This window comes from Plutella xylostella, chromosome 3 (genome assembly GCF_932276165.1).
Source record: "Plutella xylostella chromosome 3, ilPluXylo3.1, whole genome shotgun sequence".
In the NCBI taxonomy this organism is placed as follows: Eukaryota; Metazoa; Arthropoda; class Insecta; order Lepidoptera; family Plutellidae; genus Plutella; species Plutella xylostella.
This window is the reverse complement of record NC_063983.1, coordinates 4,625,087-4,639,410: the sequence shown is the minus strand read 5'-3', so window position 1 is coordinate 4,639,410 and position 14,324 is coordinate 4,625,087. Positions and strand designations below refer to the sequence as shown.

At 39.1% G+C, this 14,324-nt stretch overlaps 1 protein-coding gene across 1 annotated transcript in view; it reads right to left on the bottom strand.

The window, feature by feature from the left end:
- The window catches only part of LOC119693480 (transcription factor hamlet), a 78,615-nt gene that overhangs the window by 36,400 nt on the left and 27,891 nt on the right, over nucleotides 1–14,324 (bottom strand). Inside the window, exon 2 of the mRNA XM_038117082.2 lies at nucleotides 13,790–13,859. The gene's annotated coding sequence lies outside the window, so the exon portion shown is untranslated. The remainder of the gene's footprint in view (nucleotides 1–13,789; nucleotides 13,860–14,324) is intronic.

Below are 14,324 nucleotides of genomic sequence, written 5' to 3'. Positions count from 1 at the left end.
CCGAGTAAATCGGCTGTGACAGACGGACAGACGGACAGACGGACAGACGGACATGACGAAACTATAAGGGTTCCGTTTTTGCCATTTTGGCTACGGAACCCTAAAAATGAAAGAGCATTATGTTATTTTAGTCACAGGAAACCTATAGCAGCTATATCAATCATAATAATATGTTAAGTCCAGTAATCGTTTTTCAGTAGTCCTAGTAATTTGGTATCAGAAAGTTTTAGTTTTTAAACCCCCACACAAAAAGGGGCGCTGTATCTAGTACAAAGTGGCGCATATACCGAAAACAGGATGCATGCATAGGGATGTACTTCAATCATCCTAAACAGCGTATAAATCAACAGAGTTACAGACACTTAAATAATAATTAAATAGGTAACATATATAACACCCGAGACCCGAGTACAAATATGTATCCTTATTATTATTTTGTTATTATTGGTACACCGCCCTCTAATTTGTCACTTTGTTTCCGCAACATATAAGGTTGCCTGTAAGAGATCGCTCTCAGCGATAAGGCCGCCTATTGTAAATTAGTTCTAGTCTATAAGTATGTTTTTTTGTATGTCTGATTTATGTGGTGTTCAATAATGCAATATTCTATTCTTTTCTATTCTATCCTTAAACAAATATCTAACCCTGCCGGGGATCGAACCCGGGACCTACGTCATAGCAGTGAGGCTCACTAACCACTACACTGTTCGGTCGTCATAATATGTGACTTGGCGCATGTCCCACCCACGCGACCACAAGCCATCAATCTCTGGCCAAGCCATTCGTTACCTGATGACAATGTAATAGCGTGTATTTTGCAATGCACTAGGAATGTTTGCATGATATTCGGCTATTGACGCTGTTTCGTGATTCGCGTTTGTTTCAGCGCTTATGAAATGCAATCACATCTACATAGATTATGTGCTTGGAATATTGAACAGAGATTTAGATGAATTGGCGACCATTTCGACCCTAATTAGCAGATTTACTTATGCTGTCTATCTTAACATTACATCTTAGGTCAATTAAATTACAGCCTAAATAACTTAACTTTAATACTAAGGTCTGTTATTAATAAAAATGCTAATCACATCATATACTGTGCATAATACAGGGTGTAGCCAAAATGGTATAGTTAGCAGAATGTTGGTGAGTCAGGGGGTGATGCTAAAGAACTTGTGCAAGCTCGCGGGAAAAGCTAGTCATTCAAACATGAGCTTTTAGAATGAGCTAACTCCTATATTCATTGAACACCACCGATGCTCACGCACTCACTCACGACCGTTGCCGGATCGTATCTATATGTAAATTGAGGGAATTTTGTAACTCCTGCGTCCTACCACCATAGATCATACGAATGGTGGACGGCCCATCCCACGCACAGGCATTAATGCTGAACATTTAATGCATTATTGAGGACTTAGATACCATATGACATAAAATATAGACAATGTGCAAACTTAACATAGGAAATAGTGTTTATTAGCGGAGCCAACAGTGTCTCAGCGTTGTCTAAGTGTTGGAATGGCGCTGGTATTAGAATCGTTATCGCCCGTTGACAATTTCGCTGAGATTAAGTGGAATTGGTATTTTACTGTAATGTCTAATGTCGCATAAATTTATCTGTTCCGGTTTGTAGAGATGAAAATTAACTGGCTAGGATTAACACCAGTTTAAACAATGATTAAGTTTGTAATTTTATTATTATTTTTCATTATTATTTTAATCCCGAGTTGAGACTTCACAGTTCTCATTTATCACAAAAATCTAAATGGTCTTACAAACATAATCTTCTTATGTATACATATTTGGCCTTTTGTATACCGACTGCTGATAATGTAGGTACATACATGTGTAAAGGTAACGGGATGAATAAGAAGATCTACTTAGGTATGAATTATGTAAATTATTCTGATTCGGATAAAACCCTGCAGAACTTTGCATACAAATCTGACTGCTTAAATTATCGATTAATACGGCAAATATGGAGTAGGTACTCGAGTTAAGAATCGATTAAATATTCATATCGGCACTAAACCGATGCGTATGCGGTGATCTCGATAAATGTCTCAATACAGATTCGGTATCGATGGAACTTGTTCTTATTATGTTTAAAACGGGAAAGTTATACTGCAACGCTGTCGTGTTTGAATAAAATATTTGTAAACAGTAGTCTGGTACAGAAGTAGGATTCGCTGGTTGCAATGTTTCTGTTTTGAATAATTTGAGAAAGGTTTACTTCTCTTTTTTGTTTGTTTGTACGTATACTGAAAATACAATATTAGGTAACACCCAAGACCCGATTACAACTAAATGCCCCGGCCGGGGATCGAACCCGGGACTTTTGGCATAGCAGTCGGTATCAATAACCACTACACCATTCGGCCATCAAGTAAATCCTGCAAACCCTATCAATTCGCCACGACAATGTCCCGAGGACACAGGCATTCGTCAGAAACATAAATGCGGCATGCAAACCTAATCCCGTTTCAATCAGTGAAATGTAGTATGGAATTTCTCTGGTGTAATGATAGCCGGTCAGAACGGGACTGGTGAACCCATTACGGGGGGCACGACCGCCGGCGGCCGCGGGCGCCGATCAACTGAGGAAGTGATGCCGCGCCCCGCTGCGTCCACGCGATCTTAAGGGCTGTCTATGGATTTATTTGAAAATGGAACGTTTGTTTTTTGCTGTGTGACGCGTCTGGTCTATTTTTGACTTCATATTGGGGCTATTTTTTATCTTTTGTACAATAAAAAAATATCAGTTACAAAAAGTGTTTCATGACGTTCTAAACCAAAAAAGGGCTACGTTCTTAATAGTGTTACCTGTTTCATTTTGACAGTGGAATCCGGATCAATGATTGGATATTTTCAAAACATTATAGCGGTACTATTTTCAATATTTCCCTCTGTTAATTCATTTTATTTGAAGCCTCTACTGTATCATATTTAAGATGCAGCCCTAACTGAGTAGGCAATTTCGCGAACACATAACCCATGCCTTTGGGTGTCTGCGGTCGGTATACAATCTCTAGTATTTACACAAAGCGGGCCGCATCGCTCAGGGCTATCAAATGTCATTTCTCTGGTCGCCATTACTCGCAGCGATTGACAACCCTAGATCTAGTCTTAGGCGTGCGCAAGGGCTGAACATATGGCCTACTACTTACATTCTTTCGGCTTAAAAAAAGATACTTATTTGCCCATATTTTTTTTCACTAAGAAAACAATCTGTTTTATAAGGAGATTCCACTCTTACAATATTAATGTAATTTATAATAATAATTAATTCATTTATTCGAGTAACAAGACTCAGATATTGTTAGTAGACACGATTTAAGTTAGTAACATTAGAATAATTAATTTATGATGTAATCTACATAAATATAATATTATTGTAACAAAGATCCAACTACTCAAATATGCACCTTTATAAGTATTATTAAGCTCCTTATTACGGTTTTCATGGGCACAAAAAACTACTTAACCTAACAAATTAAAACTATTAAAACTATCAAGCACCAATCTTCGGATGAATTCTTCAGCCGAAACTCTTCAAATAGTTCGCTGCACTAGCTCAAATAGTTACGAAGATGAGGCACGCCACGTAATGCTACCATTTGGTGGCCCCGCGCGTCCAAGTGGACGCCCTTTGTGTTGTTACCAGTGTGTGCAGGACACAGAATGGTTGTTACGAGTATGTACAGTACAGGATACAGACCAGCGATATTGTAATTAGGTACAGTTACTTAGCGTTTCTGGATCGCTTCGCTAATTTCATTTGCATGCGCAGGGATAGGTGGTATAACTAGTGATGCGTTTGAGATTTGATTGTTTGCTAGATATTTAAAATATTGTTCGCTGTGAATTCGGGTAGGTCACGTACCATGTTTACGCGACTATAGTACGACTGTTGGCCGTCCGGGAGCTCTATAATCTGACGATCTTGCGCAATGAAGTAGGATATACAGCTCAGAATTTGACATTATTACAGATTTATTACGTTCCATACATTTATTAGGGCAACTGAGAACAATAGACGGATACGGAGGCGTCGCAGGATGCGGATGCTAGTCCTGTATCTCTAATATCAGCTTACATTACTTGAATTCCCCTAAACTGATAATAAATTAAACTGTAAAGATTAACAACCGCTACTGGCACCAAATTTATAGCCCTTAGATTATGATAGAATATTTATAACTTGATGCAAATAATAAAACCGTCGAGTCAGATTTTACGCAAAAACGCAAGCCACCTGGCGTAAGTTATGATAACCTCGATTCCCCGCGGTAGTTGTTCGGCTATTGAGTAATTAATGAAAGGATGCCTATTCTGCACAATCGACAGTTTTGCGACATCGCGCGGCCGGTGTTCTCAGCAGGGCGTCGCGACCGAAATCGTAGGCTCACCGATCTCTATCGGTAATTAATTGCTATCTATTTCATCCAAGCAACAGAATACATTATTTATTGACCATTGTCTAGACTGAGGCTAGAGATTCTTGAGATTTTCGAGAGTCTCGGCAAGGACGGCTGTGGAATGCGGCGCTGTGCCGAGGTATAGATTACCGAGCCTAACTTGCGATGTGCGATGATACATAAACACTACATCCGTGCAGTTTATGCCACATAAAGATATGCTTTCGAGACGACCGCGGTGGTCGCCGTTTGCTGGTCAAAAGTTGTACTTGCGAAGGCTCAATGGCGCGTAACGACCATCCAGTGAAAACTCAAATAGCCACCCATTAGCGGCCTCCAGCGGCTCGCAACCAACAATTTCACCCTGATTTATATCATCGGAGCCCGTCGTAGAAAATGTGGGAATATTTTCACTATCTGACAAGAGCCGTAATTTGATAAGGAGAAGCGTCGCTCCGGTTCTGCCATCGAAATCGACAGTTTCCGATGTGACTGGTTGAGAAAACCAGATCGGGCGGAGTTGTAGGGAAAAGTTGTTGCACCCCTTTAGATGGGCTTATATCTTGATTCTCGCTACATATTGCTATTTGCGTCGCAACCTGTTGCGCCGAGGCGATACGCACGGCATTCTAATTACAATTACGATGTCTACAGTGCCGATATGAGATTATGTTATACCAACTCATTATAATTTCCTCTAGTTTAAGTCTTTATCAAGAAAACCAGATCAATAGTAAGTTGGACGCGCTATAAATTTCTTCTTATTTAGTATGTGCCTAGTTACAAAAGTATGAGTCACTCCAGTGCCAATAAAACCTAGTTACAGTTACGCTAATGGTGTGAACATAGCAGAAGCAACACACTCGGTGACTGGTCACATTTTAATTACGACTTGACAGCGGTTACGTACATTTACGTGTCACGGTGTCAGAGGTGACATGACACGGTGACACATTGAATATCCTCGTAGCGTTCCCAGTAGTTCTCACGTATTTTTTCGCCGAGAATCATCACCATTTCATCAACAGTGTGTGCGTGTGCGCATAATTTTTCACATAATAAAAACTGTGCTTGTTACGTGCTTATTTTTTGTGCCGTTAAATATTCTGTTGGTACATACGTCACAGATTTAGCCTTATTTTGCACGGTTATTCTATTACAGAAGCAGAGGTTTTGGATTTCTAAAATTCGACAGAAATCCTTTTAAATTAGAAGGCCTTGTGATGCTATTTAAAGTAAGTAATTAGGCGCGTACATAAAAATGTCTTTTGCCTGCAAAAACGGGGTGTAATAAATCAACATCAGGTTGTGTCTCGGCTACTTATTGGGCTGTCGGACGGCAGTTTCGGCTCCTTTGAGCAACATTTAAATTTCTTAATCCTAATTGAGTTTGTTTGTAGTGATCGGAGTCGGCGAGATAGAGCGTGAGGCGTTATCTGCCGCGGCCCGATCAATTGTTTGTTACGAAGAGGCGAGCGTTAAAGGTTGGACCATAGAAAAAGTGAGAGTTTGCGATGAGCTGTGGCTGTAGGTTATGAGACGTAAGGTTCCCACTAACAAATTCTCCGCTATTTATATGTATTTGTATACCTATAAACATAGGTAGCGGAGCTTACTGAGGTAACATTTTGGTAAGAAATAACTCTCTAATATCACAATGAGCGGGAAACAAAACAAAGATAGTAACTCAATTTTCCGGTACCGCACAGACTGGGTTCCGTTCCATCAGCTCACCGCGTGGCGACACTGGAGGAAGGGAAAGCGAATCAGTCGGCGTCTATATCGATTGACCATTGTTAAGAAAAGCGAAAATAGGACGGACGACCCACGAAAAATGGAAGAATAGTGCGGTACCTCGCCTCAATGACTCGCGTTTTTTCGCAACAGTTCCGTGGCGCTGTCGCGTGCTACTTACAGTCACGACCGCTGAGTTATTTCAAATTTAGGATCTTTTAAGATAGTGCATGGAGCAGCTTTTACTGTGTAATTGGTTTGAATGACTGCATCACGCCGGTGACTGGGCGTTGCCGATGAAAAGGCAGTCTGGTTATCGATTTCTTTGTTTTGATCATTCGATTTGGATGATCTACGAAAACGCTATCATGATTAAAATTGACAGAGTTTCTTATTCACACCCATGTATCAAATAACCTAATTTGGTGTTCATTATCTACTGATCTCAACCAATCTTGACACAATTCGTGTTGAAGCGGCCCCGCTCTCCGCTATTTCAGCACGTGCTCTAATAATGGCGAATATCCATCAAGCTGCAGCATTACACCTCTATAAGTGGAGTATTTCTGACATAAAGATAAGCAGTTTGAACCGGAGACCTTTGCGATCTAGCATTTTACCATTGCGCCACTGTGAAGTTGTGGATCGTCGGTGGCGTGCGCGGCGGCGGCGGCGGCCAGTTTTATTTATATTGGTTGTAGTGCGGGAGCGATCACGAGCGGAGTAATTGATGCCCGGGCGCGCGCGTGCCGGCAGCCGCCGTTAGACCCCAGTCTCGACACATAGCCGCGGCGGCGCGCGAAGCCCCGCCGCCCCCGCCCGCCCCGCGCCACAGACACCGGCCTTCACGACACGCGCGCGCTACACAATCACGACCGCTAATAGGTTCGCTTGTTAGAAAAAGTGGCTTCTCAGAATCTCCCGCTGCTGATGGTGACGGAGTGCCGTGTACAAGTCATTTGCACCGGATCCCGATTGTCTTAATGAAGTGCTCTCGAGAATGAGTAATTCGTGAATCAGCCCGATTTTGCCAAGCGATCGATCATGTTAAGAGCCCTCTTTCGAATCGATTTATATCATTTATCGACTTTCGCGTAAATGGATATAAAAGTTACGGGCAATTTTGGTAAATTGCACTAAACAAATAGATAAAAAGAAAATTGGGGACTTCCTTTTTTATTGTGGTTTATTTCCGCGTGAGTGCTTGATTTAAAAAGCAATTTGGTATTTTGTGAGAGGGTTATGGTCGATTCTGGCACGCGCATTCCTCGGAGATTTCCCTTCGTGATGAAATCTACTTTTAATAATAATATTATTATCACAAATTCGAATACCATTAGAATGTGCGCGTCGATAAATGCAGTGTCATTATTTGTCGATAAATTTTAGGGAGTTACTCGAAATATTATGTCAATTTTGTAACCATTTGTAACCATAATACGATTTTATGTACATTGTTTTATGGTAACTTTCTATTAAATTTCAATCACTATAATTTTAGTTGTTGAAATTGTTAATGGCTACAAGTTTCGTCTTATTTTACGGCTTCAAAAGTGCCATGGCCGGGCCCTGATTGCGGGGTATAATGTATAAAGAGCGAGTAAGCCAAGTTGCCACGTAACAAAGACATAAAAACACTACAGAAAGTGTTGGTATAGGCCGGGTCAGACTGGATCTGCTTCATAAGAAATCGTATCCTTTTCTAAATGATGACTGAAATCTCGATTCAGTTACTTTCTGCAAAGCAATAAAATAGAGTTGCTTTGTTACTTTTGTAATAGTGGAGCTATGCTTAATTTATTTTACATGCAAACTAAATTTAATTTAAAAATATCGTTCAAATTTTGGTTTTATTCGACTATCAAGTTAAATGCTATTTTGAAAAGCCGCCTATCTACCATCTAACTTCTGTAGAAGGTAAGGGATATTATAAATGCTTCCCTTATAGGGCGGCGATCATCCATGATTCAGTAATATTGTGAAAGTGGAAGCTCTTCTGTGCCCTATACGGTCATTATTAGATTATGTCCCATCATACAATATCAACCTTTCAGAGTAACATACCTCTTACGTATGTTGTATGTTCCTGCATCAGTGGAGATGGAGCTTGTTTGTGTCTATCGATTCATGTTTTTTCAGTTTATGTATCTTGAACCTGTGACTCTTGGAATTGTATGTGTAGCGTGTATGGTGTTCTATGTGTTGTTGACTCTATATTAAGCAAAACCAAAATGAAATGTAGCGCTGTGGTCGACTGGATTATATTTATTATTAATGAAATTATATTTTAACCAAAAACTGGGCAAAATTCTATAATTTGTGATTAAGCTGTATTTACATATGCAGCAAAATGTACCTACAATGTACATTGTACATGCCTACTATACCTAGCTACTAGTTTTAATAGATGCATGCAAAATATTTGTGTGTGTTGTTAATTTACATTCTTAAAACATAATTGTTACTTTTTCGATTTTTTACTCTAAATATTTATTAATCTGACTTCACTCCCAGCTTTGCACCACATAATTTAAAAAAAAATCATCTGCTCATTGACACTTGATGTACCTAGATATTTATTTAAGACCAGTGATCAGTTGGGACTATCGGATGGGAAAGCTTCAAGTCGTAACTGCGGACGGCGCTATTTACTCCGTTTCTATCTAGACTTTTACTGATATCATGGTAATTGGAGTAAGTGCCGCCATTTTGTATGATATCTCTATTGAGGAGCCGGTCCGGTAAGAGCTGCGAAAATAGAAATAAATGATAATGGATTGGCAGGAATATGTGCGTAAAATTTACTTAGTTACACGTTACATGATCTTGCTGTGTAGATAAGATGTACCACACAGATATTCCCGATAAAATGTTTGCATTTATTGTAACACATTATAATCACAACCAGGTACGAACTTCGATTTTACTTGAAATGTCTGAACTTTTTCATTGCTCGTGAGTGTATAATCTAGTCATAAACAATAAAAATTTTCTAAATCTAGTCAAGAGGTAGAATTTTATTAATTCTGGTATGATGCTGCCAATGAATTCATATTAACCGAAGCCTGCCGAAAAGAAAATTACGGAACTCACCGGAAACACAACTAGAGTAATTTAATATTTTCTTTATTTCAAGCAATAACAATTAAGTAGATTATGCCATCAAATTGGTTGATAAGTATGACGAATGCTATTCAGTGAACAGTAAGTGGTCGAACCAATTTTATAGTCTTCAAATCAGTATGGGATCGTAAATCTTTCTTTAATACCAATCGATCGTGTTAGAATTTACAGTCAGCAAAAGAAATATGTACCCACCCAGCGAATAATCTCTCGTTTAAGCATCATCATCAGACAATAACCATCCACTGCTGAACATAGGCCTCTCCCAAGGAGCGCCACAACACTCGGTCCTCGGCCTTCCTCATCCAGCCACTACCGGCTACTCGCCTAAGGTCGTCAGTCCAGCGGGCAGGAGGGCGTCCCACGCTGCGTTTGCCTGTTCGTGGTCTCCACTCGAGAACTCGTCTACCACGGTTATCGGTTCTTCGGCAGATATGACCAGCCTACTGCCACTTCACTTAGATTAAGCGTCATTTACGAATGATATAGGTGAAACTAAAAACTTAACCAATTTGCTTGTGAGTGCGTATCGATGAAATATTATTCAACTGTTAGGTCTTTAACCAGTGACTCTTAAGAGTCTTAAGTTCAATTTTTGCGGGAGTAGGGCACTAATCTCTTTTGTTGATTGTACCGCCTAAGAAGACGTTGTGCAGTGGAGGTGGAGTTTTCACGTATCTATCACCTTCATTTTAGCAGCTTCTGACACACTGTCAAGAGGCTATCAAATGCTGTTAAGATAAATGCGCATATAAGCTAACAACATCCTATTAATACCTAATTATACAATATAGGTCTAACCAACAACTAATATACTTAGGTAAGTACGCATCATTAAAAATATATTAGCTCATCCTTTTTTGTCAACCCTATCAAGTAGATACTTATACAAAAGCACAAGACAATTATATTCATGCATAGAGTTACACCCACACCCGCGCAATATTTACCTCTATCTCACTACGCATAGGTACGAAAATGGCATTTATTGATTGTAAACTCGATAATCGAAGCTACCGGGTCATTAAACAAGTTCATAATATTCGCATCATCCAAGTCTATCTCGCTAGAGGAGGCACAGTAGTGAGTCTCCCACAAAATCAACACTCGGAGTTAATATTTTCTATTCTACACATTAATGCAAAGAAAATATGTAATATATGTTGTCAAAAAATATGTTTTTTCTTAAATATACGTATACCTAAAGGTATATTCAGAATAATACAGTTTCACTGTAGTGTAGAGCCGTATCGCTCTCGAGACTGAGTCGAGGGATTCTTCGGCTTGGATTCAGTACTGCTTTTTGAAGGAAACTTAATTTATAAAGGCACCGAACATAACATTCCCGGGGTTACTATTACTATATGACTAAAAACGAAGTTTCGGAGAGCTGCAGCGCGATCCTCGACTCTCTCTCGTTGTATTAAACGTGCCGATAGCACGACAGCTCTCGTTCCTTTTTTTCGTCGGTAAAGAGTTACCGTTCTGTACAGCTCTCGTTCGTTTACTTTTCGTCAGTATAGAATAATCCTTCTGTACTTTCTTGATAATGTTGTCATCGTAGGAAGAGCCCGCACCCACTGCCATCAAAATCAGTTTTATTAGTGACTGCAGCGGCCAGCATCTAATCACATTAGCATTCCTAGGCACTCTAGCTTTAATTCCTCAATTAACGTCTTCATAGTAAACTTCACTTGCAAGTTTAATGTTTATTAAATAATGTAAGTATAACACATTTCTCTCATAAATGTATGCAGGGAACTAAATCTTATATAGGACCGATTCATGTAATTTATTCGATCATCGTAAATGTGTTTTTCATGTTTACTTCAGAAATTATTAAGGAATAATTAATACAGCGAGTGTGAATAAATGTAGAAATTTACAACCATAGTAGATAAAAACTTGATAGGAGACAATCTAGCTATATATTGATGGCAGAAGTATGACATAAAACATTTTACGTCTCACACTGCAAGTTAAGGATTCAATTAAGAGTACAGCTCAGTCAACGGTCTGCAATTGGTTTCAAATGTTATTTCAATTGCCCCATCATAGGCTGAACCGGAGCATCGGTCCGCAATACCACACGTAGCGCAGATATATTGTTTCCAAACCACAAATATTCAATCCTCAGAACCTACCCGCCACCGCAGAGACGCGGCTTTCTATCGGAGATATCGAGTTATTAATGAAACTAGGTGAGGAGGATAGCCCGCTTTTGGATAACTCTATAACAGCTCTATAACAGTTGCTCATAGAAATAAAATAGCATGATAAATATCTGTGTGTCTTCGTAAATATAGATACGCCTCGAGTGATAGAACGTAAGTAAATGGGTGAGAAGATTTACGGGCGTAGCCACGACCTCTTGATGTGTGTTTAATAATGATTAAATATTAATTATTTACCTATTAAACAGAAGGCACGTTATACATATAGGTCTTCTTCTTCTTCTTCTTCCTAGCCTTTTCCTTATTTAGGGTCGGCTTTGTGCGTCATGTAAAATAGGTATCTACTAATAATTGTTGACACGAAAATACGCCCTGTTGATCCTATAATATCACCCTAAATATCATCCTATCCCTCTTTCGTCATATTTTTTTTATACTGGCACACAAAGTTTTAGTACTTTATTATACATGAAAGATACGAATGAGTCAGTCAGTTGCACAACTTGTACATTACTGCTCTTGATCTTTAATTTCGCAGACAGGCGCGTTAAATGCATTAACTTATTTTACACATAAGTGGTAACATTAAATTCTCTTTCTCAAAAAAATACAGTTTTTTATCAATTTTCTGTCTGTAATGAATTTCAAATAGTGTAAAAGATGTTATTCTCTTTAATACCTTTTTAGGTTTGAGTCTTCCAATATGTTTTTATATCTATACTTTTTCGTTTCTTCCAATCCTTGTGGGCAAAGTAGGGCTTATGCTGTATAGGGCTATTATGATTTATAGTCTATATCAAAGCAAGTACCTATATCGATTTATATACATTTACACACACATTCTATAAGTATGTAAATGTATAATATAAGCCAGTTGGACATAACTAAATTACTTTCGTAAACAAACACATACATCTATTTTACCCCGCGGCGGCACGTGCGTATTCTACTTTGACTACTAAATGATACGGTATAGCTGTACTTGGTACTATTATTATAGGCTACGATGTTTGTTTTGCAAGACGTTGCAGATGTTTGTGATAACTGTGTCAGATCTTTTACTTTTTTATGGGTAGAGAAATTTAAGTGAATGATAGATTTATAACTATGCTAGTTTATAAAGTTATTAATTAAATTTTGAACCGCGCCTTCCTTTTTTAAAAACTCACTTGTAATAACCCCGTAGGTATAAAGAATCAAGTTTAATCCAATCTACGTATATCCTTTATCCGAGCCAGTACGTTCAGAAACCAGTGGAGCGACGTATCTGTGCGATCTGGAGCTGCTCTCTCGTGGCTCGCGTGACCGTATCTCATTATGAGGACGTGTGTCAAAATTAGTTTCTGACCGGAGGGCAATGGGCGAATTAAATGTGCCAGCTGCCGACACTCTGACGCTGACCCACATGCGGAACGTTCGAAGAAACAATTGAATACGTTCGGTTTTTGAAATCTTGACGCGGCGGGAGAGAATAGTTTTTTTTTTTAATATAGTTATTTTTTATTTGCTGCAAATAATATATGTAGGTATAGTTGGGTGTGTGTGTTTCCATGTTACAGTCCTTAGTACCTAATTTAAATAATACTATGATAATTATAGTATCAAACTTTACATGGGGTTTTCGGTTTATCTCATATAATCTAAATCGTACAAACCTATATTTATGACTATTTTTTATCAAAAATAATCTTCGTTTAAACATTAACATATCTTTGTATCTTTATGTGCAATTCGCCAAGTGGCTCCATATTTCTGCCTACATGGTAAATGGAGCTCTCGGCGGGAAATCTCGCAAAAGACATAGAAAATTTCCCTATAACGGTCATTTATGTCATGTAACACGCGATATAGGAGCGGTAGTACTGCGTGCGCAATTCCATGTATGGTCAGGCGCAGCCAAGACGGTACAGTAGGGGAAACCATTCTGTGCGGAACTGTAACACGTGGTTTAGTATGCACGCGCGCAGACCGTAGCGCATACTTCAAAACCAGGAGAAACGGTTGGTCAAACTCGTTTCTCCCTGACAGTACAATGTTAGAACTACATACTCCTTTAGTAGCAGACTAATCGCGGTCTAACATCCTCGGGGTCAAACCGTGTAGGAACCGAGCGGGCCACCACGTTTTATTATAATAAGCCTGGATAAATGCTGTTATAAAGTTGGCCCATCGCCCTTTATAGTTTACTGGAAGCGCTGCGTTAAAATGGTTCTCCTTGTTATTAATTTCGTGGCGGGCGTAGCCGCGGGCGGCGTTTAGACAGCTAGCGGTTCCGTAGAAGCTTCGAGAATAGCTTCTGCTTCCCAATTGTTTGTTTGACGTTTGTTTACGTACCTATAAGCGCTTGTATGTGGAAGCTCGGGATGATCTCATTTGCGGTAGACAGCTTGGCGGTGATCGTGCACTGGAAAAGAGGGATTTTGTTAATTTGTATATTTACTATCGTAATTATTATCATGGTTTTATGAGGTGCATATGACATTAAGATAAAATTAACGAGGAGGGTGCTGTCATGGGTTTGAAGTGCAATGTGTAAGCGTATAAGACAAATTAAGACTTTTAAACGACTGCATTAGCTAAACTCTTAGGCAATAATAACTGTTAGGTTATAAATTATAAAAGAATAAAAACAAACCACGCTAGGCAACTAACTCTAAGCATGTAGGCCATATTATAAGCTACCATTAAAATTAAATTAAAAGCTAGATAACAATTCCATATAATAACCGAATTGCAAGAAGTCCAATTTTATTGCGATCGGAACCAGGGTTGCCCAATCGTCCGCAATCGTCCCGAAATCTGCCGGCTCGTTGCGACAAGTCTCTACTGCCTGAGCAATTATTTCATGGTTTTATTGCAAAAGATACGG